We start from the raw sequence: 26,021 nt of genomic DNA on the forward strand, positions 1-26,021 counted from the left end.
GACATCTGGCTGGTGAAGACTGAGGAATTTCTTTTGGATGGAGGCTCCGTTGGTGGCAGCTGGTGGCCCACCAAACTGTGGCAAAGCACGTACCGTGGTGTGCTGGATGTGAAGGATACGGTATTTATAAGAATGACCTTTTCACCTCTGAAATATTTGGAGCTGTTGACCTTCTCTTCTTGACATGATCCTGGACACGGTGACCCATGTTCCTGTGAATTCTTTGCGGTGACCACCTCTGGAAATCATTAGCTCCTGGGTGTGGGTGAAGAATGCCTGGGGGTGGTTCTTCTAGGGCTCAGTCCCCGAGTTCCCTAGCAGTATGCTTCTGAACTGAGATCTTTCCATTTCGGCAGGCATTTTCTGCTGTGTCAGAAACAGGGTAGAAGAAGTACTTATTCTCTTGGGCAAATAGTTAGTGCTTTGTATTTAAATTGTAACTATACACAGGCACAAATATTTGTTGAATGAATGAAATATGAAGCAGGAAATCAACTGAATGTATTAACCATGGTCTTGGAAGGGCATTATCTCTTTCTGGGGCAAAACAGAGGCACAATCTTCTCTCTTGATAGAGAGAGGTTGGTCATTTGGACATGGGTCAGGGTTTGTCACAGTGTAAAATAGTGAGACTTCTTGTTCAGAAAGCAAGAAAAAAGGGGCATTAAAAGTACTAAAACAGAAAATATTTTCTTTTCTTTACAGTCTCTTTCTTACTTGTCATGGTCTTTTTTTATTTGCTGTCTGATGTCATTTTAAGTAAACAAAAGTTAAAATTTTAAATTATTAGCATGAATTATACCATTCATCTTTATAGCGTGGAATGCCAGTTTTCAATGCGGATAGAAGAGCACTTAACCTGTCTTCGAAATCACTGAAATTATACAATTTGTTTTTCATAGTGCGTACATGCATATGAATTTAATTCTTACCAGAGCAGTGGAAACACTTCACGAAACTAACCCCATTGTTTTTATTTCACTTCTTGAAGTGTGCGCATTCTACCACACTCTGGAAGCAGATGGCTTCCATAACATGCTTACCTTGTACTCAGTTTGAGTCTCGCTAAACTCCAACACATGCTGGGTCCGCTGGAATGCTGTGCCCGTGAGGCATTGCCAAAGCTGTATGTGAACAGGGGAGCAAGGAACGGGAGACACCCATGCTGTGCACGTCTCCTCCACTCACATGCAGACTCCCTTGTCCCATTGCACCTCACAAGTTCAAGGATAAGAATTTTATGAATGTCAAGATGCTGATATCTGTCATTTAACCAAGCAAGGGACCCTTCCGGGCATGGGCCCTGCTTGACGACACAGGTCACTTGGCCACCGGGCTGACCTGACTTGGGGCGACGGTCCCGTGCTGAGAATGGGGGCTCATTTCGGCCGTAGACCTGCTCTTGGGTTTCAGCGTGTGCACAGCTGTCACTAGGGTAGGACGCCCAGCATCCCACAGGATAGTACTCTTCCCACCGGGCCAGGAAGGTTGGACAGCAGCAGAGGGAACCGAAGATGGTCTCTTGGGGTGTATGAAGAAAACGATTAAATTTATTTTTCTATGAACTTTCTAATGTCATTCTTTAAAAATTTCTGTGTCGTGTGTTTGTGTTTTCGGAATGCACAAAAGATATCAACGGAGCATTATATGTAGATAATCTATAAATCTATATTGGTGTTTGTGCTGAAAAATGTTTTACTGAGAGGAATGCCTGAAAAACCAGTTAAAGGGCACCATCCCAGAAGACAGCATAAACAGTGAGTCAAGGGAGAGAGTCTAGGGGCTGAGGAGAAGCCCATTTTGATTATTTGGCAGTGGCTTCCTAAAGTGGGTCAGTCCATACCCCCACCCCACCTCCCCATGGTAGGGGATGATAAGGCCCAGATGAGTTCCAGCCAGACAGGTGGGACCTGAGTTGGTGTGAGCCTCTTGACCTATAAGGGGAGAGTCCAAGTTGTATCCATGGAGGAGAGCCTAGGATGAAGCCAGGGGCATCACTGGCTCCTGTCAGATGTCCACAAATAAGAGAGACTGAAAATGTAAGTCAGAACAAGAGAAGCCAGGTCAGTAATAATAACTTACGGAGTTACATGACATTGAACTCACTATGAGGCAGCTCTTCTTCTTCCCATTTCGCAGATGAGGGACTGGGCAGCCAGACATTGAAGTGATTTGCTGAGGGTCACAGAGCTAGCGATGACCAGGTATGTCTCTTTCCCCGCCCACCTGTAGACTGCAGCAGGCTGAGCAGAAATACCTCCATGAGGCAGGAACTAATATTGTTACCATCCTCGTTTTACAGATGAGGAACCCGAGGTTCCGAAGAACGTGGCGGTGACCAGATCTTGTTCTGGACAGAAAGTTGGTCGTGTGGTCCATGGCGGGGTCAGCTTGGGGCAAAGTCTGCATGCCGATTCCCATGGCTGAGATGATGGCCAACATCCTGTTCAGAATGAGCTCAGTTGCCTCAAGGGTTGGAGGATTCTAAGGGAGGAAACAGTAACCCCTGGTTTTAGAAATGGGTGGACACAATCTTCAGCCGCGGGACTAGAAATTATAAATTCCATTTACTTAATCTTTCAAAGCAAGCTCAAGGGCATTAAGAATCACTTTACAGTGATCTCTTTGGTATTTACGATATCCCTAAAAGGTAACAAAGCTGCTTTATCTCATATTTACATCCAAGCAGAGCTAGGGAGCAGGGGACAAGGCCTTCCCACTGTGATTGAGAGAGATGCTGTCCGGCTCCAAATCCCCGCGCCACTCTGACACGAGGCTGCGTATAAGGCAGCTTCTCACTGTCCTTCCATTTCTCGTTTTACCTCATTTGGTTAAACCACACAAGCTCAGTGCTTGGAACTTCCGTTTTCTTATCTTGAACATCATGTGCTGTTCCAGCTCCAGCCAGCCACCCAGGAAGGAAGCATCCTGTTCCTTTTAAACAGAGGGCCCGGCCGGCCACATGGCCACGCTGTTGACAAGCTCTGTAAGTAACATTATCTCCATTGCCTTGAAAAGATCTATCAGAACTGGAAAGCGCACAGAGTTGGAGTTTAATAGTTATTTCTGGTCTGCTTATCTCACAATCAAATATGAAAAAGAAAACCAGAGGCATGAGAGGGAGGGTAAGGACAAAGGGGGCAAAGAGACAGAGAGAGAGAGAGAGAGAGAAGAAAGAATCAAGCATGGGCCTCTTTTCTTATCCATTTTCAGTTTTCCTAACCCCAGTCCTGACTGAACAAATTAATACATCAGGTCTCTATCCATGGTCACACTTGTTGGGAACCTGAACCATGTTGATGTTTTATTGTGGTCAACTCGTTCAAATTTCTCTTATATGCTGATCATTTTTAGTATTACTTGAAAAGATGTTCTTTTTTTTTTTTTTTCTCTTTTCATTTTTAACGCTGATAACTTGATTAAGTATTTCGTTAAATGTGGAGATGTTGCAGTACATGCCCTCCTTTGGGCTGGAAAAAAAAAAAGACATTTTCATGGCAAGTTCTTAATCCTCTATTTTTATTTTCCTGAGGTTTCTGGTTTCTCAGAATCTATGCTTTAAACAAGCTACTTCCTTTTGATTTACACTGCAGAGAATTTTGAGAAGTTCTAAGTTAAATGGGTAAAAAGCATTTCAAGTGGTGCAAAAATAGTTAAAAATGTGACATGGAAAAACGCCTGAATCTATTTTACTTAAAAAGTTATGTCAGGAATTAAACTGTGAATTGGGTAGAAAAGACTTCACGCCCCGTTTCTCTCTACTGGAAGAAATTTTAAAGTATCCATTGAATTCTAGACGATGAGGGTCACGGGAAGTTCACGGGCGATCTAAAACAGCACGCGTGCCTACTCATTTTGGCATCTGAGTTATTTGCACAGGTACAGAGCATAATGTTTCAAATAACAGTTTTACTCAGAAAACTTGATTCGGTGCAACTGGAAAGCTGTCTAGCTTAGTTAGCTCTTCCTCAACCTGTTGGGCTGTATTCCTCTCCCCAACCTAGAGATGGGTTTATTTCTGCTGCTGACGTTCAGCACCTGCTTGCTTAGAATTCCTCTTTCTCTCCCTTGCTCTCCTATCGTGTCTCTTTGGTCTCCTATGGCCAGTCTCTGAGAGTGGGGATGAATGTTCCAGCAAGAATAGTAGCTGGTACTTCCTGAGGGTTTTCCCGGAGGTTTTCGATTTACCTTGACCTAAGCTCTTCAGGTATACTATCTCCACCATGATCTTGTGAAGTAGTTCGGTGAATACCCCCATTTCAAGGTTGGGAAAACTGAGACACAGAAGTTATCAACTGGTGAAAGGTGTGGCAGGATTTCTGCCCGGGTGGTCTCCTTCCGAAGCACGTGCTCATGACCAAATATTACACCCACCCTGGTCCCCTGGCATGAAAAGAGAAGGGAATATAATTGTTAAGGGGGGTGAGTAATGAAGGAGGGCACAATGAAGGCTTGTGGGCTGGAAATGATCTGTTTCTTGATCCAGGTGTTGGATTTGTCGAACAGAATATTTATGCACTTTTATGTGTATGCATTACACTTCTCTTGTATAAAATAGAAAAGAGGAAATGGACACAAAGAATTAAGGTATATGTATATCACCAATGGCAAATTGAATACAGACCTTGCCACTAGGTAACTTTGGAGTAACAACTTGATCTCTGTCTGGGTCTCAGTTTACTCATTTGCAAAACAGGATAGATCATTCCTAATTCACAGGGTAGGATGAAATGGTGTCCTTTCTATACCGATTCAGCAGTGAAGGTAATCATGGTGTCCAAGCTGGTTCAGAGAAGGGAACATTGGGCTTCACAGCTAGTAACTAGGGTCCTTCTTCCCAAATAAATAAAGTATAAGAACTCAAAATCCAGATCAGGCGTGTTTCTTCTCCAGGTGAAGAGCTCTTCTTTTCACAACAAATTGTATGACCAGATCCAAGGTCAGCCAGTCTGACACTAATAAATTCACTGGCTACCCCTGTTCAGGAGGTGCAGACTTTGGAAAGCATACGTTTTCCTGTCTATGGTGTAAATCTTGTGTTCCAGAAGTAAACAGCTCAAATGAAAATGAATAGATCTATGTTATTTCCTAGCATTTGCGACAAAGGCCAAATTCCAAGGAGAAGCAAGCGAGGAAAGAAAACAGTTAAATTTCTTGGACAATATGACTGTTCCTGTATCTGCCCATCGGCTTGATGTGTTTCAAACCTGTGATATCTGAGATCTTTGTTTCCTTCTTTTGTATTCTCCATCACATGGAGCTAGCCTGCAAGCACTTCTGAGATGCCCACTGTGTATACCCTTCACCGTGCCCTTCCACGCCCGACATCCTGCCCATTCTCATTTCACCAACGGTCAGCACTGCTTGCCACAATCCTGTCAAAGCAGACAAATTAAACATGCCAGGTGACATATGGAAGAAAAGACTTTCTGATTTACTACGGAACTGTTTATGGATAAGAGTTATTTCTCTTGGCCTGGTACCTGCTCTCAAGGCTTGATCACATTTCAAGGCACTGCTGCCATTTACTCGAATTATTCCGGGTCCTCAGATGTTTGCGTGCACATGGCTGTCTGGGTGCGTGTGCATCTGAACATGGTCCAAATCCTGCAGCGAGGTTGTTGATTGCAAAGTGCAAATGAAGGGAAATTTAAGTCTTCCTCCCGTCCTCACTTCCCCCACGTGGTGATTTTAAGCATCAGGAGGGCTACCTCGGTAGGGAAAAGGACTTAGGGTCACATCTCAATTAAAAAAAATAAATAAATCTTTAGTTTAGCGTGGACGAGTTTGAGAACATTGTATTTGTTTGGAGATGCGTAGAGAAAGCTCTGTTTCCTCCCCCGATTTTTGTTTGCAAATAGGATGCTGTCGTGTCTATTTCTTGTGGTGTCGTTCTTTATAAGAAAGAAAACCCTAGCGGTATGGGAAGGTCAGAGTGGGGGTGATCGTTCTCCCTCTAGCTTTTCAGATGTCACAACCAGATGAAAGATAATTTAAGAAGCCCAGCACTGGGTGATGGGTCTTGCAGAACTGCTTGTCTGTTGGACCTGGAAGAAAGCTTATCCCCAGCAAGGTAATTTACGACAGAAGACAAGCTCAGCTCCCTGCAGGCAGCACCACCAAAGTCCTCTGAAAAACTCCTGCTTTATTGGAGAGAGCTGTAAGGCTGAAGACAGGATGACTTATGGCTTTCCAGTGGCTTTCCCCTTTCTCCTCTTCCTTGTTGTGATTGTTATTTATTATTTGTGGGCAGGGATGAGAGGGTTCACTTTGCCAACTTTTGAACCCTCTCTAAATTCATGGCTCTGAGTTTTGAACCGTCCCTGAACCTTCCTGCATTTGAGTTCCCTGCATTCTGCAGCTTCCTGATGTGGACAGAGAAAGACCCTAGAAGGGTTTATTTTAAAAGGTGGAAACAATTCCTTAAACATCAAATAGCTCTTTTTTTTTTTTTTAAAGCAGCCCATTTTGATGAGTCAAGTGTAAATGAATTGAAAACATATGCTCCAGATCTTCCCCCACTTTATGCAGCAAGTTCATGGCTGAATTGCTAATAGGGCTTCACTGGATTCAGAGTTGAGATGAAATAACGGGGCAGGGGATGGGCCCAGACACATTAGTTCTCGTGGTTTCTACTGCTTTGTTTCTTATTTAATATAAAATGGGCTCTAGTTGAGCTCTGAAAGCTGGAGAGAAGAGGAGGAGACATTTATAAGTAGCATTTTGCCAAGTAAGAGATCTGTATTAGGAAATAGTGCATTTTGGCGAAGGATTTAAATTCTTGGTTTAATGACTGTAACATTAGGAGGCAGAAAGAACTTTGAAACCCGGGCCGTCTAACTCTCCATTCGGTTGAAGCCCTTCTCATCACCTTCACGCCTGCAGCTAACTTGGCGCTTCCTTCCCACCCTTCAAGTCCTGTCCTTAAGAACCCTGAGAGGTTATTTGGGTCTAGTGCTTTCTATGGCCAATTGCCTTCAATGTGTCTTTTTGAAAATGTGCCCTGCAAATGCTGACAGCTCTAGCAAGGCAGCCTGGGGTAACGTGGAGGACAGCCTAAGAAATCCTGCTCCTCCTGTGGTCCCCGTGTTCAGGGGTGCCCAATGCCAGCCTCACACTGGCGTGGCGGCATAGCTTTTGGGAATCAGGGAGTAAGAAATGTGTGCCAAATGCATATCCTGGCAGCTGGACAACAAATGCTCACCGGATGCCTACAGGATGACCCCCTATAACGTGTGTTCGGGACAGAGTGGCCCCGAGGCCCCAAACCAGACAGAGCCACACAGGGCATGTTGACTTTTGCCGCTCACATTCTCCATACGTGCTTGGGAAAAACACTTGCCACGTTCTATGTGTCGGCCGCGTTTCCCCACCTGGCAGAGACGGGCTCGCCTTTGGCCACCCACGTTGCAGGGTGGATGTGGAGTGAACGAGAAGTCCCACAGAGAGCTTAGGGATCCCTGGTTTAAAGTCAAGCACCCATACAAAGTACCAGGCACTGGTAAAGCCTACTTTTGGCATCAGAGCTGGATGCTCAGGGGAAAAGTGGGTACGTTTTGCATGCCGTTAGCAAGCAGCTCAAAACATGCTTTCTAACTTCTTTGTGGAGAGGAAAACACAGTTGTTACAAGTTTACTCTGTGATGACAGAACACGCTGAAAAGGAACCGCTAAGAAAACCCGTTCGTCCAGCCTGGGCCCTGGGTCCCGTGGCCAGCTGGGATTATCTAAAGTGGGCGTCCTTAGAGAAAGCAGGAATTCTCTTCCACCACAGACTGTTGAAACCTCCCCATTCAACTGTTTTAAAAGCTGCAGAGAATTAAAAATAGAAGCTTTTTGGAAGGAGGAGAGGGTCCTATGGGGGCACTTTGTTTGCTTTGGTTTCTATCTCTCTCCCTGGAATGCACTGGAAACCTGGAGGAGCCAGCACTCAAAGAAGGCTCGGCAGAGAAACGAAACCCCCTCACGCCGGGATGAAGGGTGAGGAGCCCTTTCTGGGTTCTGGTTTTATCATCATTTCTGTTTAGAGTAGGAAAGCAATAGCCCCCTTCTTAAATTCAGCTCATGTCTCTTCTGAACGGTGCTCCTCCTTATTCAAACATTATATGGCCTAGAGCTTCAATAGGTCACTATTAAACAGCTAATGGTAAATACAGACAAACACTGCCAGTTGAATGGATGACTGTCCCCCAGGTGGTAAAAGTGCCATTCACGCATAGGATGTGATGATTGCAAATGGCAGCCACCACAGTCAAAATAGTTGATTGGGTGGGTGTGGGGGGTGCACAGAAGGACTTGCGTTTCGAGGAGGGGCATTGTATGAGAGGAGGGGGAGGGGATTGAAAGGCAATCTGTAGGCCACTGGGCACTGATTTTAGTCCCTGGGGTCCTAAGAAAATGGGGAAGAAGGTCTTAGGTTTTGGGTTTTAGGGTAGCCTTTGGCTTTTCTCTCTCTCCCTGTTTCTCCCCCTCTCTGTCTCTGTTTCTGCCTCTCTCTCTCTCTCTTTTTCTCTTACACACACACACACACACACACACACACACACACGGCGCTATGGCTTATTCTCCTGGCTCAAGTTATATAAAACACCAGAACTATACTAGGAAAGGAAGAATTCCAAGTGTTACTCCAGAACAATCTGAAATAAAGTTTTTTTTTTTTTTATAAACATTGTTTTATTTTTTATTTTTATTTTTTTAATTTTTTTTTTCAACGTTTATTTATTTTTGGGACAGAGAGAGACAGAGCATGAACGGGGGAGGGGCAGAGAGAGAGGGAGACACAGAATCTGAAACAGGCTCCAGGCTCTGAGCCATTAGCCCAGAGCCCGACGCGGGGCTCGAACTCACGGAGTGCGAGATCGTGACCTGGTTGAAGTCGGACGCTTAACCGACTGCGCCACCCAGGCACCCCAGAAATAAAGTTTTTTTATGAGGGATCCCAGTGGGTTGTCTGACCCCCGGACTTTCATTCTTTTCTCAGAAACCCCTGTGGGGAGAAGTCCCAATAAAAAGCAGTAAATAAATATAGCGATTTGGAACATGTTGGTTTAAAGAGGGAGGTTCCCCACACCAGCCCCGCTGTGGCCCCACAGAGAAGTAGGGGCTCACTTCTATTTCCTTCTTGCTCTCGCCCACCTGGCACGGATGCAGTTCTGAGGAGGTGGTGGGCGTGCTGTGGAGATGGGCCTTTCCCCCTTCCAGAGGAAGAACTCTGAATGGGATCTGTTTGTGCCCAGTTAAGTTCTATACAATACACAAGATGCTGAGGTGGATATACCTTAGTGACTCCCTTGCAAAGAAGAAAAATGTCTCCTGTCTTTCTTCAGTGGAAGAGGGATTATGAGAAATGTCCCTCCTCTCTTTGTCTCACAAGGGTGATATGAAAATAAAAAAGTTAATGTTTTTGACGGGCGCTTTCTCACTCAGGTGACAAGCAAAGCAGTATTATGTTTATTATTATGGTTATCGCCGTGTCCCCGAGTACACGTTGCTCTCTCTCTCTCTCTCTCTCTCTCTCTCTCACATCACAAGGGTGAGTATGGTCTCCCCGGGAAAAGACAACAGTACAGACTGCTAATGAGAAAATTCATGGGGCCACACCAGACAGCTACTTCAAATTACAGTTTCCCTAGGCGCTGATCACGCTTTGTTCCAAAACGAGGAAATCTGGGAACCCGGCTACCTTGAAAATAATGATCTGGACGCAGAAAGGGCTGAGACAGAGCTAAGTGTTTTAATTACTATTTTGAAAAATGCAAAACCTAGCCAGCTCATGAATGTTTGATTTATACAGACCTGCGCTGTCTGGTCACCACTGGCACGTGTAGCTAGTAAAACATTTGAAATGTGGCTAGTTTGAATTAAGATGTGTTAGGGGCGCCTGGGTGGCTCAGTCGGTTAAGCGCCCGACTTCGGCTCAGGTCATGATCTCACGGTCTGTGAGTTCGAGCCCCGCGTCGGGCTCTGTGCTGACAGCTCAGAGCCTAGAGCCTGTTTCAGATTCTGTGTCTCCCTCTCTCTGACCCTCCCCCGTTCAGGCTTTGTCTCTTCTGTCTCAAAAATAAATAAAACGTTAAAAAAAAATTGAATTAAGGGGCACCTGGGTGGCTCAGTCGGTTGGGCGGCCGACTTCGGTTCAGGTCATGATCTCACAGTCCGTGAGTTCGAGCCCCGCGTCGGATTCTGTGCTGACAGCTCAGAGCCTGGAGCCTGCTTCCGATTCTATGTCTCCCTCTCTCTCTGACCCTCCCTCGTTCATGCTCTGTGTCTCTCTGTCTCAAAAATAAATAAACATTAAAAAAAAATTTAAAAAAAATTGAATTAAGATGTGTTATAAGGGTAAAATATACACTGGCTTTTGAAGGCTTGTAACCAAAAAGAAAAAAGAAAAAAAAAGAATGTAAATTACCTTATTAATTCTTTTATATGTTGTATGTTGAAGTGAAATGATTGCATACATTTATTAATCATTTTACTAAAATTAATTGTAATTATTTCTTTTTCTTTTTCTTCTCTAAATTTAGTGTATGGTGGCCCTCCCCTGTAGTGGCCACCAGGAAATTTAAAATGACATGCATGACTGAATTTGTGGCTTGCATTATATTTCTGTTGGGAAACCCTAGTATGGACTTTATTAATAGACAGTGGGGGGGCTGCTATCTGGAATTCAGTATTTCTTCCCCAATTCACAGTATCAGGATATGATTGACCTGAAAGGACTCTGTGGTGATACACAGGGTCAGGAAAAATTGAGAAACACTTCGTGACAGATGGAAGAGAAGTTACTGAGTGTGATGCATTCGTGTAGTTATCTCCACTTTTCATTGTTTATCCAGCTGTTTTATACTTCTGCAAGTTGTAGAAAGCTGATAATAATGAAAATAATTCTTATCTATAGAAATGCAAATTACTCGTGTCTAGTAGAATGTAATTGATCATTGCTCTCTGGATAGACCCTTTTGCCCTTCTATGCAAATTCATCTCAGCATTCCTTAGTGCCCATATATGTGCGATTCCTTGAATTTTGACCCAGTGGCAACATCTTACTTGTTTCCTCACGAATTAATGAGTTAAAAAAAAAAAAAATCTTTGACACAAGTTCATTTTGTATTCGTATGAGAGTCATGATTTTATCTTTTAAAATAATCTTAGAGGATTTAGGAATTCATAGCCATCGAGATTAACACTGTCTTTCCCTCCTCCCTTAACCCCTAGCCACTCCCGTGGCCCCCATGGTGGGATTACTGAAGCCCCGAGATGGGATAGACAATGAGTTTTCCTATAGAAAGTGTTTTACCTGACGGCTGCATAAACTCTATTCGTACATAAAGCAGGCTAAATTGTGGGTTATTCTGAATTTTGTGAGCCAGACAGGGAATCCTTCCACCCAGTGGAATATTTGATTCTAAGAGAAGACATGCTTAGTTCCAAATAATGAAAGAGAAACGTAGCATACAGCATATGGGTAGGGGGTACACTGTCCTTCCTACCTCTTTTTTTTTTTTTTTTACCTTATTGTCATTTTTTCAACAAGAACTGGTTTCCTTCAAAGCAGGGTATGACGAGATGACTCCGGCACATCAGTGTTTATTTCACATGCCCATTTATTTCTGTGAATAGAATTGACTTTAGCAAACATGAGCAAACTAAAAATATAAAATAGGTGATTTCTCACACTCCTTTCTACAAAATTTGCAAATACTACACTTAGAATATATATATTTTGTTTCTTTTCCTTATTTTTTTAAAAGAAGTTGGCTTTTATTAGCAGAAAGATCATTAAATTTTGTGGGAATTGGCCTCCAGCATTTTAAGTTTTTACAGAACACGTGAAAGTTTACTGGTCTTTCACCAGCGGAGACGCATGATTTTTATACATCTGTAATTCTGAAAGGGAAACACTCTCCCTACAAATGCAGAGCAGTCCACTTATAAATTTTATGTTTGTGGGCTATTTTCTTATATAAAGCAGCCACCTTGGAGACTCCACTTAAAGTACAATTAAACAATATTCTTACCTATATAATCTGCCCATATGTAATTATTTTCTTTTTTGGTTCTTTGGTAAATAACACAGGAGGCTTTGTGGCATCAATAAATCCCTTGACCCGGGTATTTTCAATACTATAACTTGGTGAAAATGAAAACCAAAATATGCTTTTTTATAATTTTTGGTTGTTTGAAATTAATTTTTGATGTTTAAATTGGCCGTGTGATGCTTTGATTTTATTATACTAAGAAATACTTTTAAAAATTGTTGACAAAGAAGAGTATGAATTGATGCAACTATTTACTTGAGAAAGACAACATCTTTCAAAACGTTGATTTGTTTAAATGAAAACCTTTGCTAAAATTTAAAAGGTCTTTATGTGCTTTGACATAGGTTATAAAAGTTTTGATATATCTTAACTCTTGGTAAAACGGGTAAGATGCTAGCATATTACAGCTCCCATCATTCTTCAAAAATATGAGAACGCTATACTTAAAAATAAAACCTAGGTTTCATTTGCATGGAAAATCTGTTTCTTATGGAAGAGATTTAGTCCTAACTCATTTTCTGCAAAGAGGAATTACTATATGTTCTACTTCTTTTCTTTATCTGGGGGTTTCTCTCACTGGGATGGTTCTCTAGGTTGGTTTTACTTGTTTCTTCTCTCAGAAAGATCGTTACAGCAGTGACCAACAGTAAAATAAACAGATAGAGAGATGCAAAGATATAGGTCCCTTCTGGAAAACAAAGAATTGGAGAATCATTGGGGAAGAGCTTTATTTTTTATTAACCTGATTACATTTAAAAAGTTAACAGAAGGGTGATGTCTTTGTCATCTGCTGTGTATTCAGGGCTAAAAAAGCTTTGGAAAAAATAATTACTATTTATCACATATGATTATACTAATGATCAATACTATTGATTACATAAATAATATCAGGAGATACAGAAGTACTTCAGTTATTTGTAATATGAAGTTCAGGCAATCCATGAAGTGCCTTTAGTTGTTGGGCAAAGTTTTGTATTTGCTTTTATCTTAGAAGACAGATCTTTATCAAAATTTCAAAAGTATCCCTGACCATCCCCCTTCCGAAAAACTTCAGAATGCTTAGCTAGAAGGATTATAACAGCAACTGCTTGTCTCTATAACATCCAGACGAAAATGAAAACTTTTAAGATCATCTCATCACTCTACCCATACGCTTCCCAACTCAATCCAGAGATTGTAACGTGCATACGGATTTTTGGCAGTGTGTAACTTTAAAAAGATACAGTCCTTTAAATAACGTGCCATCTCAGGCTCCTTTTCTCCAAACTCAGGGATCCTTTCTGTTGAGCATCATACCTGCTTGTCTCCTGTTCCCAGTCTTTCCTACCTTCTCCGTGTGAATTAACCAAAGGAAACCTTGTGGTGCACCTGACCTACAGAGGTGTGGATAATTCTGACCCCATGGGTAAGCAATGCAGTACTGTGATCAATATGTGTTCATACAATAGGTCGTTGTCAGGAATAAGTTATTAAACGAACAGTGTGTTGTTGATAAGGGGTTTTATTAATTTAGAAACTCAGGACTCCAGTATTTTTTACAATAACATGAGCAAGAAAGTGATGAATCATTTACAATCAACCATGACGAAGGTGATAGTGTCAAAGCCTATTTTTGCTGGTACTGTTCCAGAAGTTTATCCACAATTGACGCCAATTTCTCATTCTTCAAAGTTTCCCTGTATCCTGAAATAGAGGCATAGTTTAACCTGAAGCAGAGCAGAAGTTGAAGGAAATTGCAAAGTAACATTTGAATAATGAACATCTTGCCAGGAAAATGTGTCTGATCTCCAAGGAAAGGGCGTTGGAAGAGATGCAAGATGGCGGGGGCGGGGGGTGGATTTTCTCTGACACAATTTTGAGTTCTTTGACAGCAATATCTTTCTGTCTCCGAAGCATACAGAAGTACGTTCAAGAAGCGAGGAAGTCCTAGAGACATGATCGGAAAGAAAACTGCAGACAAGGAAGTTGTTCAAACTAGCTCACTTCTCGTCTCGGTGTTTTCAGAGTTTTCCCCTCATCCCACACTAATGACAGGCCCTTAGGAAAGACAAACCTTTTCCAGATGCTTCGGTGCATTTACTGCCTTTTTTTTTCTCCTACAGACAATAATAAATAACTTTCAATTAGGACTTTACATTTAAAAAGCATTTCATTTTCACAATAATCCTTTAAAGTTGTCGTAATAATTACTATTGTTATTATGCTGATTTTTATAAATAAGAATACAGAAGTTCAGACTCTTTTTGAATCATCCAAGTAATAGGTGGAGAGGCAGGAATTTTTAAATACAAACCATCCAACTTCAAATTCCCTGCTTTTCTCCCTCCTTTTGGAATGATGCTGGGGGTAGAATTAGATATTAATCTTTCAATAATTATGTTTACCTTTTTGAGTTAGAACTTGAAGAAATGTAATATGCCATTTAAAATACTCTTACATTTATAGACTTATACATTATTTACACTGTTTGAAATATTTAAGAGGGGAGGAAGTATAATTCTTCATGATAAAAATAAACTACCATCATCGGGGTAGGAGTTGGTACCAACCGAAACATCCTGACTGCTTCTATACATTGCTGGGGGCATTTATGAAAGTTTGGCGATTAGAAGTGGAACCAGCATCATGAGGACTTCTCTGTGAGTCTCCAGCGTCCCTCCAGGGGGCACTGGGGCCCTTCCCTTTTTTTCTCTCATTTTGTTCCACTTCCCCCCCCACCCCCAGCCCATGATTGGCTATTCTATCTACAGCAAATCAAAAGAGAATGTCAGTTATCTCCCCACCATGCTGTACACTTGCTTCAGATGGCCTCACGAGATTAACTTTCAGCTAAATTCAAAGATGAAAATCAGAAAACAAAAACAAAACAAACCTTTGCAATCATCTTTATCTCAAGGACTGGGCTCCCTTTCCAACACAGAATGGCTTCTCACAGATACGGAGTTATTCTTCAACAACAGATGGGTCTGTAAGTGAAAAGAGACCTACTCATTTGTCTGGTGGCATGTGGACTTCTTCAAATGCACATGTGGCTCTGATTGCCATGGAGGGACCACACGACATTAATGCAATTTCCTCTTTAATGTGCTCCCTCTCTATCAGCCCTGATGTTCAGGCATCCACATTTAAGACAGAGGCCTCCATCAGACCAGCAGGAGTGCCGCAGAGCTTTGTGGAGCTTCGCCAAAGCAACAGGCCAGCATTTGGGAGAGGCTAGTGATGATGTGATTTCAATTTCATGCCATCTGTCCCCAGATTTCTTTTACTATGGGGCTGGTCATTGGCTTTGAAGAACAGTCAGAAGGCCAGGGCTCTGGGATGCTCTGTACGGACTTGAAAGGACAGGAGCCCCTGGGAGACCCATGGCTGGTTGTTGCCGTGGGGAAGTGGGCAGAGACTGTCAGCTTCCGTTAAGAGATGTACTTGGACATCCTAACGAAAGCAACGTCAACCTTCAACAGCTGGCTGTGTGAGAGGCTGGGCAGGAGATGTCACATTGCTTCCCTGGTGACAGACAGAACACAGGCAACCAAGGAAGGAGGGGTAAAAGACTGGCTGGTGTTCTTCTCATCAGGGAATGTTCTTTCTTCTTGGGAGAATAAAGCCTTACCACCTATTGTCCAAATGGAACCCCTCCAAGCTCCTTCTGCAGCAAGATCTCACCATTCCAATAAGAACCTAGACCAGAAACCAAAAACAAGAAAAAAAAAAATGGCTTTTTTTTGGCCAATGAGTCAGTTTTTTTTTTTTTTTTTTTAATGGTGGATTATTTTGCACAAGCCCTTGAATGATTATTTTCTTTGCTCCCAGGCAATCCGGATTAATCGATACAATAAAGGTCTGGAAGCCCTAAAATGTTGCTTTAATTCCCAACTCTGACACAAAAGAAGCGAAATGACTTGTAGGAGAATATGTTGGAAAATCAACAATTTCCCTATCCGCAAAATAGCGTTGGAGTGCCGCTGGGACGCTGTGCGGCTTTCAAAAAAATTGTGTTCCAAATGCTAATTATTCACCAGTTGGCGTTCCAGTTCGCGTCTCTTGACATCAGTAAGTTGATTGCTAACAGGATGATGACACTGGTGTCACTTTTAAATGTGGGTTTCAAAAGTAGACATTTTCAGAGTCGCCAAAGAAACAGAATGGAGACAAACCGTAGGCAAGAATCTGGATGTCAACTCATTCATTTTGCAATGAGGAAAGCAGGGCCCAGAGAGGTTAGCGCCCTGGCCAAGGCCACAGGGAAGGTCAGTGACACGCCAAGACAAGAATGCTGGGCTTGACTTTGATCAGTACCACATTCTGTAAAACGTCTGGCTTTCTATAGGCCTGCTTCCTGTGATGGTCCCTGGGAAGGGATTTCTCATGACATGGGTCTTCCCCGGCTCTACATGGGTGACTTGGGGGCAACGCACGAAGGCACGCTTTGCCATAGCGCCTTCCCCATCACGTACAACGCTCATTCGTCGATGACAGAATCGCCAGCGTCTCCTATCAGTCGCTGAAGTCTTGGAGGCATGAAAATAAACACAGCCTGACAACTCTGTTCCCGTGTTATGACCTGTTCACCTCCCTGCCACTTCCAACTTCGCTTCTCCCTGAGTAGCCTCCACGTTATTTAAGTCAGCAGGACTTCCAGACATCAGGCAGCGGGCGCAGAGGCTGCGAGAAGGAGTGGCTGCGAGGCCGCCGTGCGCGGGTCTGAGCTCTTTAAACTCCAGGTTATGACTGCCTCGGGAGGGGCCGAGGCCGCTCTGAAGGTGGCTTTTCGTCTCAAAATTTTCAAATTTCTTTCCTTTTTCTTAACCACATCATGTCCTGGAATTGCTAAGGTTCTCACTCTGGTAGAAAAATTCTTGAAGTATACTCAGAAGCCTCCTTTATTCTGGAATGTGCCAACGGGCAGCTTTAACAAAAGCCTGGATAGCCCCTTAAAAAAATAGAAAATAAATGCAACTTACACTTTACTGTGAATGACACTAACAGTCCTACTTCAGACTCATTGAAAAATGCCCAATTTGTACATGGACATTCACGGCTGCATTTTTTCACAGTGGCCTGAAAAGAGATGTAACCCAAGTAAATGTGTCAACTCATGCCTGGGTGAACAAAAATGTGGTATATCTACACAATGGAATACTATTCAGCAGTCAAAGCAAAACACCGACACATTTTCCAATGCGGATGACCCTCAAAAAGTTATACCAAGTGAGAGAAGCTAGACCAAACCCCCTCCCCACTCCTATATTATATGATTCCATTTATATGAAGCATCCAGAAAAAGATAAATCTACAGAAACAAAGTATTTTAGCGATTGCTAAAGACTGGAAGAGAGGATGAGGAATGACTGCAGTTGGACACAGGTTTCTTCAGGGATGATGGAATTGTTTTAAAACAAGGTGATGGTGATGTTTGCACAGCTCTGAAAATTTACTAATCATTGAATCATCTACTCTGAATGAGTGAGTTCTCTGGTGTGGAAATTATACCTCAATAAAGCTGTTAAAACGAACAACCCCACAACCAACATCCCGGCTCTTAGTATGGAGGACGTTTCTGGAGGGGAGTGATGGTTGGTGCAGTTGGGATATGGGACTGATTCGGCATTAGGGTTTCCTAGCCCAAAGTCTCCCTCACGGAGAGCCAGCGACCTTCGAGTCCTTCAGGAGCCTTTGACATGATGCAACAATTTACAAAATCAACTGTCTGCCCTTGTGAAGTGAAGTCTGACAAAAGCCTCGGTTCAGGGACGCGTGCATTCAAAGGGGAAAGCCCATGGCAGCAGCAACAATTTTAGCTCTGCAATTAAGACACTTAAAGTGTTTGGGGCTGACAAGGAATTAAAGTAAATGTTGATTCAGTTGTAAAGTTTTCAAAGATGTAGCCTTGCAAAAGGGTCTTGCACAACTGCTGGGTTTTGTTTATTTGTGCATTGTTATTGTCTTTAAAATATTTTCCACCCCCCCCCCCCAGAAAATTTCTAAGCAGCACTGGGACCCTTAGCAGGGGAGACTGGAAACAGGTCTGAATAATGCATTCAAGATAATTTCGAAAAATCACCCTTTAACGAGTACCATATTCCCTCCAATTTTCCCTTATATATGATTCACCATTTTGCAAATACTGATGTATAAAGAATGCATTGAATGTGGCAAAAGTTGAAGATAGCCCCTGTGGATAAGACCTAATGGACACCATCCTGCAATAATACATACAGCTCAGCCTCCAGACATGTGTCTTCAATTTAAAATAATTCAGCAATCATGTTCAACCAGAACCTGATTACACAAAATGGGACTTTTTAACTCCCAGACTTGGATCAAATTTTGAGGCCACAAAAAAAAAAAAAAAGGTGGGGGGAGATAATATGTGCCATGTTTATATATTCCAGATACTGTGATTAAATGATCCACACTCAGATTTAACTGTTTCTTTGAGCTTATCAAGGTACCTATTTCCATTTCCCACCTATAGATCTTTGCCAAGCCTTTATGAGAACTTATGTCAAAGTTCTGGGCCTTGATGCAAAGGGAAGAAAGCTGAAAATCAGTTGGGTTCTTCTGTCTTAATATTATGGTTTCCAAAGCACTGAACTGGGTCATGTTCTCCACTTTCCTGGAGACTCAGGGTGGAGGAGACAAGACTGGGCAGAGTTGGCTCTCCCTGGAGTGACATTAGGTAAACCTAGCACATCGTGTCTGCTCTGGTCCCCGGAGGATGCTCTGCCCCCCTTGCATCTTTTACATACTTGTCCACTGTCCCCCTTCTCCCTTATCACTATGGCTGGTCTTCCTTCTCACAGGCAAGTTGGATCTGCCCACAACGGGATTTCTGAGATGCTAGGAAGTCCCCACATCCTTCTCCTTTGATAGACTTTCCAGTGCTTAAGCTGCTACCATTATTGGTACTTATCACTTCAAATCCCTTTGATTAGAAGAAATAGTGGATATAAAGGTGTTTGGTGAATCCCAACCAACGGTCTCTGGTGACAAGATTGCGAGATAAAATACAAATGCTCAGGTCAATTCAAATTTCAGATAAACAACAAACAGTTTTTTGTATGTGTGTGTCCCACATTTGCATAGGACATACACATATTAAAAAATTATTTGTTGTGGGGCGCCTGGGTGGCGCAGTCGGTTAAGCGTCCGACTTCAGCCAGGTCACGATCTCACGGTCCGTGAGTTCGAGCCCCGCGTCAGGCTCTGGGCTGATGGCTCAGAGCCTGGAGCCTGTTTCCGATTCTGTGTCTCCCTCTCACTCTGCCCCTCCCCCGTTCATGCTCTGTCTCTCTCTGTCCCAAAAATAAATAAACGTTGAAAAAAAAAATTATTTGTTGTTTAACTGAAATTTGAATTTAGCTGGCCGTTTGTGTACTTTCATTTGCTAAATCTGTCCATCCTATCTAGTGACCACCACTGTGTGGTACATCGTTAGGGGACTCTGGCTGAGAAGGATGGGAGAATGATACTGTAACATGACCACCTCCACATCACTGATGAAGGGCTATGAGCTGGTTCATTTTACCAAAATTATTAAAGGATTTGATGGTCTAAAAACTAGGTAGTCTAAACCTGAGCATACTAGAAATTAAGGGTTTTGTGTTTTGTTCTTCAGTCAAATGAACATATTTAGAATGTGTGATCTTTTTATTTCATTATTATTATTATTATTATTATAAATTACATCCAAATTAGCATATAGTGCAACAATAATTTCAGGAGTAGATTCCTTAGTGCCCCTTACCCATTTAGCCCATCCCCCCCCCCACAACCCCTCCAGCAACCCTCAGTTTGTTCTCCATATTTATGAGTCTCTTATGTTTTGTCCCCCTCCCTGTTTTTATATTATTTTTGTTTCCCTTCCCTTATGTTCATCTGTTTTGTCTCTTAACGTCCTCATATGAGTGACGTCATATGATTTTTGTCTTTCTCTGACTGACTCGTTTCACTTAGCATAATACCCTCCAGTTCCATCCACATAGTTGCAAATGGCAAGGTTTCATTATTTTTGTTTGCCAAGTAATACTCCATCATATATATATACCACATCTTCTTTATCCATTCATCCATTGATGGACATTTGGGCTCTTTTCATCCTTTGGCTATTGTCAATAGTGCTGCTATAAACATGGGGGTGCATGTGTCTCTTCGAGTAGTGCAATTGCTGGGTCGTAGGGTAGTGCTATTTTTAGTTTTTTGAGGAACCTCCATACTGTTTTCCAGAGTGGCTGCACCAGCTTGCGTTCCCACCAACAATGCAAAAGAGATCCTTTTTCTCCACATCCTTGCCAACATCTGTTGTTGCCTGAGTTGTTAATGTTAGCCATTCTTACAGGTGTAAGATGGTATCTCATTATGATTTTGATTTGTATTTCCCTGATGAGGAGTGTTGTTGAGCATTTTTTCATGTGATGGTAGGCCATCTGGATGTCTTCTTTGGAGAAGTGTCTATTCATGTCTTTTGCCCATTTCTTCACTGGATTTATTTGTTATTTGAGTTTGATAAGTTCTTTATAGATTTTGGACACTAACCCTTTATCTGATATGTCATTTGCAAATATTTTCTACCATTGTGTCAGTTGCCTTTTAGTTTTGCTGATTGTTTCCTTTGCTCTGCAGAAGCTTTTTATTTTGATGAGGTCCCAGTAGTTCCTTTTTGCTTTTGTTTCCCTTGCCTTCGGAGACGTGTTGAGTAAAAAGTTGCTGTGGCCAAGATCAAAGAGGTTTTTGCCCGCTTTCTCCTCGAGGATTTTGATGGCTTCCCGTCTTATATTTAGGTCTTTCATCCATTTTGAGTTTATTTTTGTGCATGGTGTAAGAAAGTGGTCCAGGTTCATTCTTCTGCATGTCGCTGTCCCATTTTCCCAGCACCACTTGCTGAAGAGACTGTCTTTATTCCATTGGCTATTCTTTCCTGCTTTGTCAAAGATTAGTTGTCCATACATTTGTGGGTCCATTTCTGGGCTCTCTATTCTGTTCCATTGATCTGAGTGTCTGTTTTTGTGCCAGTACCATACTGTTTTGATGGTTACAGCTTTGTAGTATAGCTTGAAGTCTGGGATTGTGATGCCTCCTGATTTGGTTTTCTTTTTCAAGAGTGTGGTCTTCTTTTTAAATTGATAATGGGTGATCTTCTTTTTAAACAAATAATACCAATAAACCTATAAACTTTTGCTGATGGGTTTATCGGTATTTCATGAGTTAAAAGCAGAAAACTGGATGCCATTTAGGGTACTAGGCAAGGATAGAGTTCCTGCTGCTTTGGGTTTTGACTTCCGGGTCTGACTCTGGGGTGGGGGACAGGGAGTGGCAGGTAAGACCCGGTGGGAAGTGTGTCAGGTAAGGGGCTGCCAGTGGTGTTGGGAAATTCATTACTTTAAAAATAAAATAGCAAAATTTGCAAGTGACTTGCTTCCCCCCACCCCCATAAATGAGAGTGGACTCAATCTTATCTTTTCAATAACTTCTTTCATCACTTGTACACCAGGTGGGAGAGAAAGGTGACGCGTAAGTTGACTCTGGGGATTCCATCTAAGTTGACTAGGACCCCACCGATTTGTCATTCATGTGAAAATCACCTGTCACAGGTGCTGGGGCAAAAGATTAGGTCGTCCTTCACTGCCCCCAGCTACTTCCAGGAGGGGAAACCCAGCCTGGCATCCCAAGGTACCATTTCCCTCTTGTGGCTGGTCCCAAATTCCCCTCAGGTTATTAAACTCACATATTCAAGATGAAAGGCTGTCTTCCCTTCTTTTTTCTTTTCTTTCTTCCTTGATACAGCAACATTTATGTTTGGGGTCTACTCGGTGCCACACAGGCTCAGTTCCTGCCTGGAAGAGCTTGCAGTTCAATAAAATGGGAAGAAAGTGTTATATAAGGAGGTTGCAGGTGAAGGATTTTGAAAGCAGGTGAGAGCATGGGGAGAATCAGGGAGAAGCCCAGCAGGGATAAGAAGAGGGGTGCAACTCATTACTGATAAGACCTATCATTGGATAGAAAGCAATGACAGCAGTTCTAGGAGGCACAAAAAACTTGGCTGACTGTGAAGTTTCCCAAATAAGTAATCCTTGCGATCCCGCAGTGGATGGAAGCTGTCTCTCTATCAACCGTGAAAGGCCTGCTTTGGGATATTGTTCTGAGCGCCCCCTGGGATCTTTTTCTCTGATGCGGCCATGTTTCAGAGGAAATGGAACAGCCTTTGTTTTGTTATATTTAAAAGTGAGGGGGCACCGGGGTGGTTCAGTTGGTCGAGCATCAGACTCTTGATTCCAGCTCGGGTCATGAACTCATGGTCAGGAGTTTGAGGCCCACATGGGACTCTGCGCTGATAGCGGGGCCTGCTTGGGATTCTCTCTCTCCTTCCCTCTCTGTACCACCCCCCACTCATTCTCTCTCTCTCTCTCTCTCTCAATAAATAAATGAATAAGTAAGTAAATGAATAAATATTACCCCAAAAAAGTCAGTGTAATGCTGTGGAGTGACACAGATCTCATGTAAGCATCCTTTGGTCTCATGAGTCATCCTTGACTCATTTTATCCTCCTTTATGTGACCATTTGTGGCTTACAGGTTTTCCTCTTCGTTTAGACTGTAAGTCCTATGAAGGCAAAAATAATTTCCCATTAGTTTCTGTCCCCTAACAGTGCTCTGTGGCGTTGGACCCATCATAGGGACTCGATAAATGTTTGAACGAATAAAGGTAACAAAAACACCTTTCTTTTGCTCTGTTAAAAATAATTCTAACCAGTTTCTACTGACATATTATAGATATATCCTAAGAAACAGTCTCCTCAAATTACAGCTTCAACAATGGATCAAAAATCAATTTCCAAATAAGTTTCTTGGTAGAAAGCATTGCACAGACACAGACATACACACTCACTCTACAGCAATAAAAAAGTCATTTGCGAATTTAAGAACTACAGAATAACAACACATAATCCACGTTCAGTTATGATCTGTTTCTAAGGCCAGGGAGAGCGTGAGTAAATGAAACACACAGATCATCTTCAAATCACGCAAGCTCCAAGAGCTTTATTTTTTTGCTGCAAGAGCTGATGATAAGTGGAAAGTTTTACCTTCCCTTATTTTGCACATTCCTCCTTTGGGTGAAAGCAGAGAAGTCATGGACAATGTAGTAACCCATCAAATCTAAGAGGCCATTGGTGGTAGGACATGGAATTGTTTTGGGTGCCGCTGAGAAAGAAAGAAAAAAAAAAGCATTGCCATGGAAACAGCCCAAATTCAGAGCCAATAAGATGTTGAAAAATGCATGTCTCAGAATCTGTGAAATATAGATAATTCTGCCTACTGCCTGGCCCAGGGCTTTGCATATTATAGGTGGTCAATAAATTTGTCAAATGAGTGAGCAAATAAAGATGACAAGCAGAAATCCTCAGGTTTTACAATGCCTGGAGTCAGCTTCAGAGAACAGTGGGCCAGATCTCTTTTTGGTGCTTTAAGTAATCAATGCAAAGGGGCAGGGGGCTGCTCTCTGATTGCCAACAACAAAACAAAACACAAACAAACAAAAACCTAGATTGCAGACCGCATCTCCCCAACCTACCCCCAGAGGAGTTTGGCCTCATGTGTTGTCAGGAAGGAATGGAGAGTTTTCGTCCCTGGTGTCCCTGTCAAACAGGAATTTTTCTTTGAGCAAACAAAGAAGGAATAGTTGCGTGCAAGAATCACACTGAAGTGTGCAAGAATGTGTAAATGAGTGTTTGCAGATGAAGGAAGGCAGGTGGATATAAATACATAACATAGAGTAAGAAATTTCTTTACCAGAAGCTTGGCGGGCTTAACACGTACATCAGAAAACAGCACACACACACGACTGAACCCGCACATCCAAGAACTGCAGCTTGCAACTCTGTGTCTCCTCTCCATGATAGATATGGGCAATATTAATGTCATCTTCTAAGCCCCCAAAAATATAGCTGACTCTGTTCAACAGAGCTGGTCAGACTGCTGCAGGTAAATCATCTGCAGATCAGAACTCCATGTACACATAATCTTTGGAGCATTTGCAAAGTCTGGGGCACAGAGTGACAGGTCTGGAATACTGATATTACTCATAGCCTGTCTTACTTGAGTGTGTGTGTGTGTGTGTGTGTGTGTGTTTTCCTCACCCGTAATAAGGAAATCTTTTCTGACATGGACCTCCTTATGAACTGGCTTTTAATTCACCTTCTCAGAGGTCCTTCAAAAGAACGAAGAAGCCGTTTTAATTAAGAGTAAAATTCAATTTTTGGAGCAACGGTCTGCTTTCTGAACGAAATACCCTTTTGTGTGTGTGTACATACGATGATTGTGCTAGACCATCCCACGATCCTTTCAGTTTTCCAGAGGACACTGCATGCGCCTATTTTCATCCATCAGAGTCAGGCTGGAGCGGAGTGATTTGGTCAGTGTTAGGCTGTGTAACAAAAGAATTTAAATAAAGAGGTTAACACTGAATGTGATTCCAGGGGTTATGTCCCGAGGGCCTGGCCCAAGGTTTTGAACCGAGTACCTGCTCAGCTAACATTTTTTTAAAAACATTTATTTATGTTTGAGAGAGAGACAGAGAGAGAGAGAGAGAGAGAGCGCAAATAGTGAAGAGGCAGAGAGAGAGGGAGACACAGAATCCGAAGCAGGCTCCAGGCTCTGAGCTGCCAGCACAGAGCCCGACACGGGGCTCGAACTCACAAACTGCAAGATCATGACCTGAGCTGAAGTCGAACGCTTAAACAACTGAGCCACCCAGGAGCCCCTCAGCTAACACTTATTAAGTGAATGAGGGAATAAATGAGAATGAGAAGCACACCTCTGCTACAGCAGTTGCCTCAGGGAAAGGCCGTTGGAGGATTCCCATAGTGTGGTTTCCTGAAATACATTGTGAACTGTGGATAAGTATTATGCAAGAAAAGGACGTTTGGTTCAAAAAAACCAAAAAACAAAAAAACAAAAACATTGAGGGGTGCTGGATTTAACAGGGCTTTTCAAACTCTTTTGCTTGTGTCTGCCCTAAAAGAATTTTGAAACATATGTATACTTGTCATTCTGTTAGGTTGGCATCTAAATTGTAACAGTTACAAAGGACATAGTTTCTGGCATGTTTTAAAAATTTTTTTTTTCAACGTTTATTTATTTTTGGGACAGAGAGAGAGAGAGCATGAATGGGCGAGGGGCAGAGAGAGAGGGAGACACAGAATCGGAAACAGGCTCCAGGCTCTGAGCCATCAGCCCAGAGAATGTTTTAAATACTGACATTAAAGGGGCGCCTGAGTGGCTCAGTTGGTTGAGTGTCCGAATTTGGCTCAGGTCATGATCTCATGGTTAGTGAGTTCGAGCCTTGCATCGAACTCTGTGCTGACAGCTCAGAGCCTGGAACCTGCTTCAGATTCTGTGTCTCCCTCTCTCTGCCCCTCCCCCACTCGCACTCTGTCTCTCTCTCTCTCTCAAAAATGAATATTAAAAATTTTTTAAAAAATACTGACATTAAAAAATAAAACTGTTATTGTTACATTATCCTTTTATTTTATTTATTTTTGTAATATGAAATTTATTGTCAAATTGGTTTCCATACAACACCCAGTGCTCATCCCAACAGGTGCCCTCCCCTCTCTCCCACCACCCTCCCCTCTCTCCCACCCCCCATCAACCCTCAGTTTGTTCTCAGTTTTTAAGAGTCTCTTATATTTTGGCTCCCTCCCTCTCTCACCTTTTTTTTTTCTTCCCCTCCCCCATGGTCTTCTGTTAAGTTTCTCAGGATCCACATAGTAGTGAAAACATATGGTATCTGTCTTTCTCTGTATGGCTTATTTCACTTAGCATAACACTCTCCAGTTCCATCCACGTTGCTACAAAAGGCCATATTTCATTCTTTCTCATTGCCACATAGTTTTCCATTGTGTATATAAACCACAGTTTCTTTATCCATTCATCAGTTGATGGACATTTAGGCTCTTTCCATAATTTGGCTATTGTTGAAAGTG

General features: G+C 42.5%; 1 long non-coding RNA gene across 1 annotated transcript in view; it reads left to right on the forward strand.

The window, feature by feature from the left end:
• The first annotated feature begins 2,681 nt into the window (after positions 1-2,681).
• Positions 2,682-26,021, forward strand: part of LOC147583198 (uncharacterized) — a 32,998-nt gene continuing 9,658 nt past the window's right edge. The window contains exon 1 of the long non-coding RNA XR_015246174.1: positions 2,682-2,986. This is a non-coding gene — a long non-coding RNA (uncharacterized LOC147583198). The remainder of the gene's footprint in view (positions 2,987-26,021) is intronic.

This window comes from Puma concolor, chromosome A2, assembly GCF_028749965.1.
Source record: "Puma concolor isolate L17-30 chromosome A2, mPumCon1.1.hap2, whole genome shotgun sequence".
Lineage (NCBI taxonomy): Eukaryota > Metazoa > Chordata > Mammalia > Carnivora > Felidae > Puma > Puma concolor.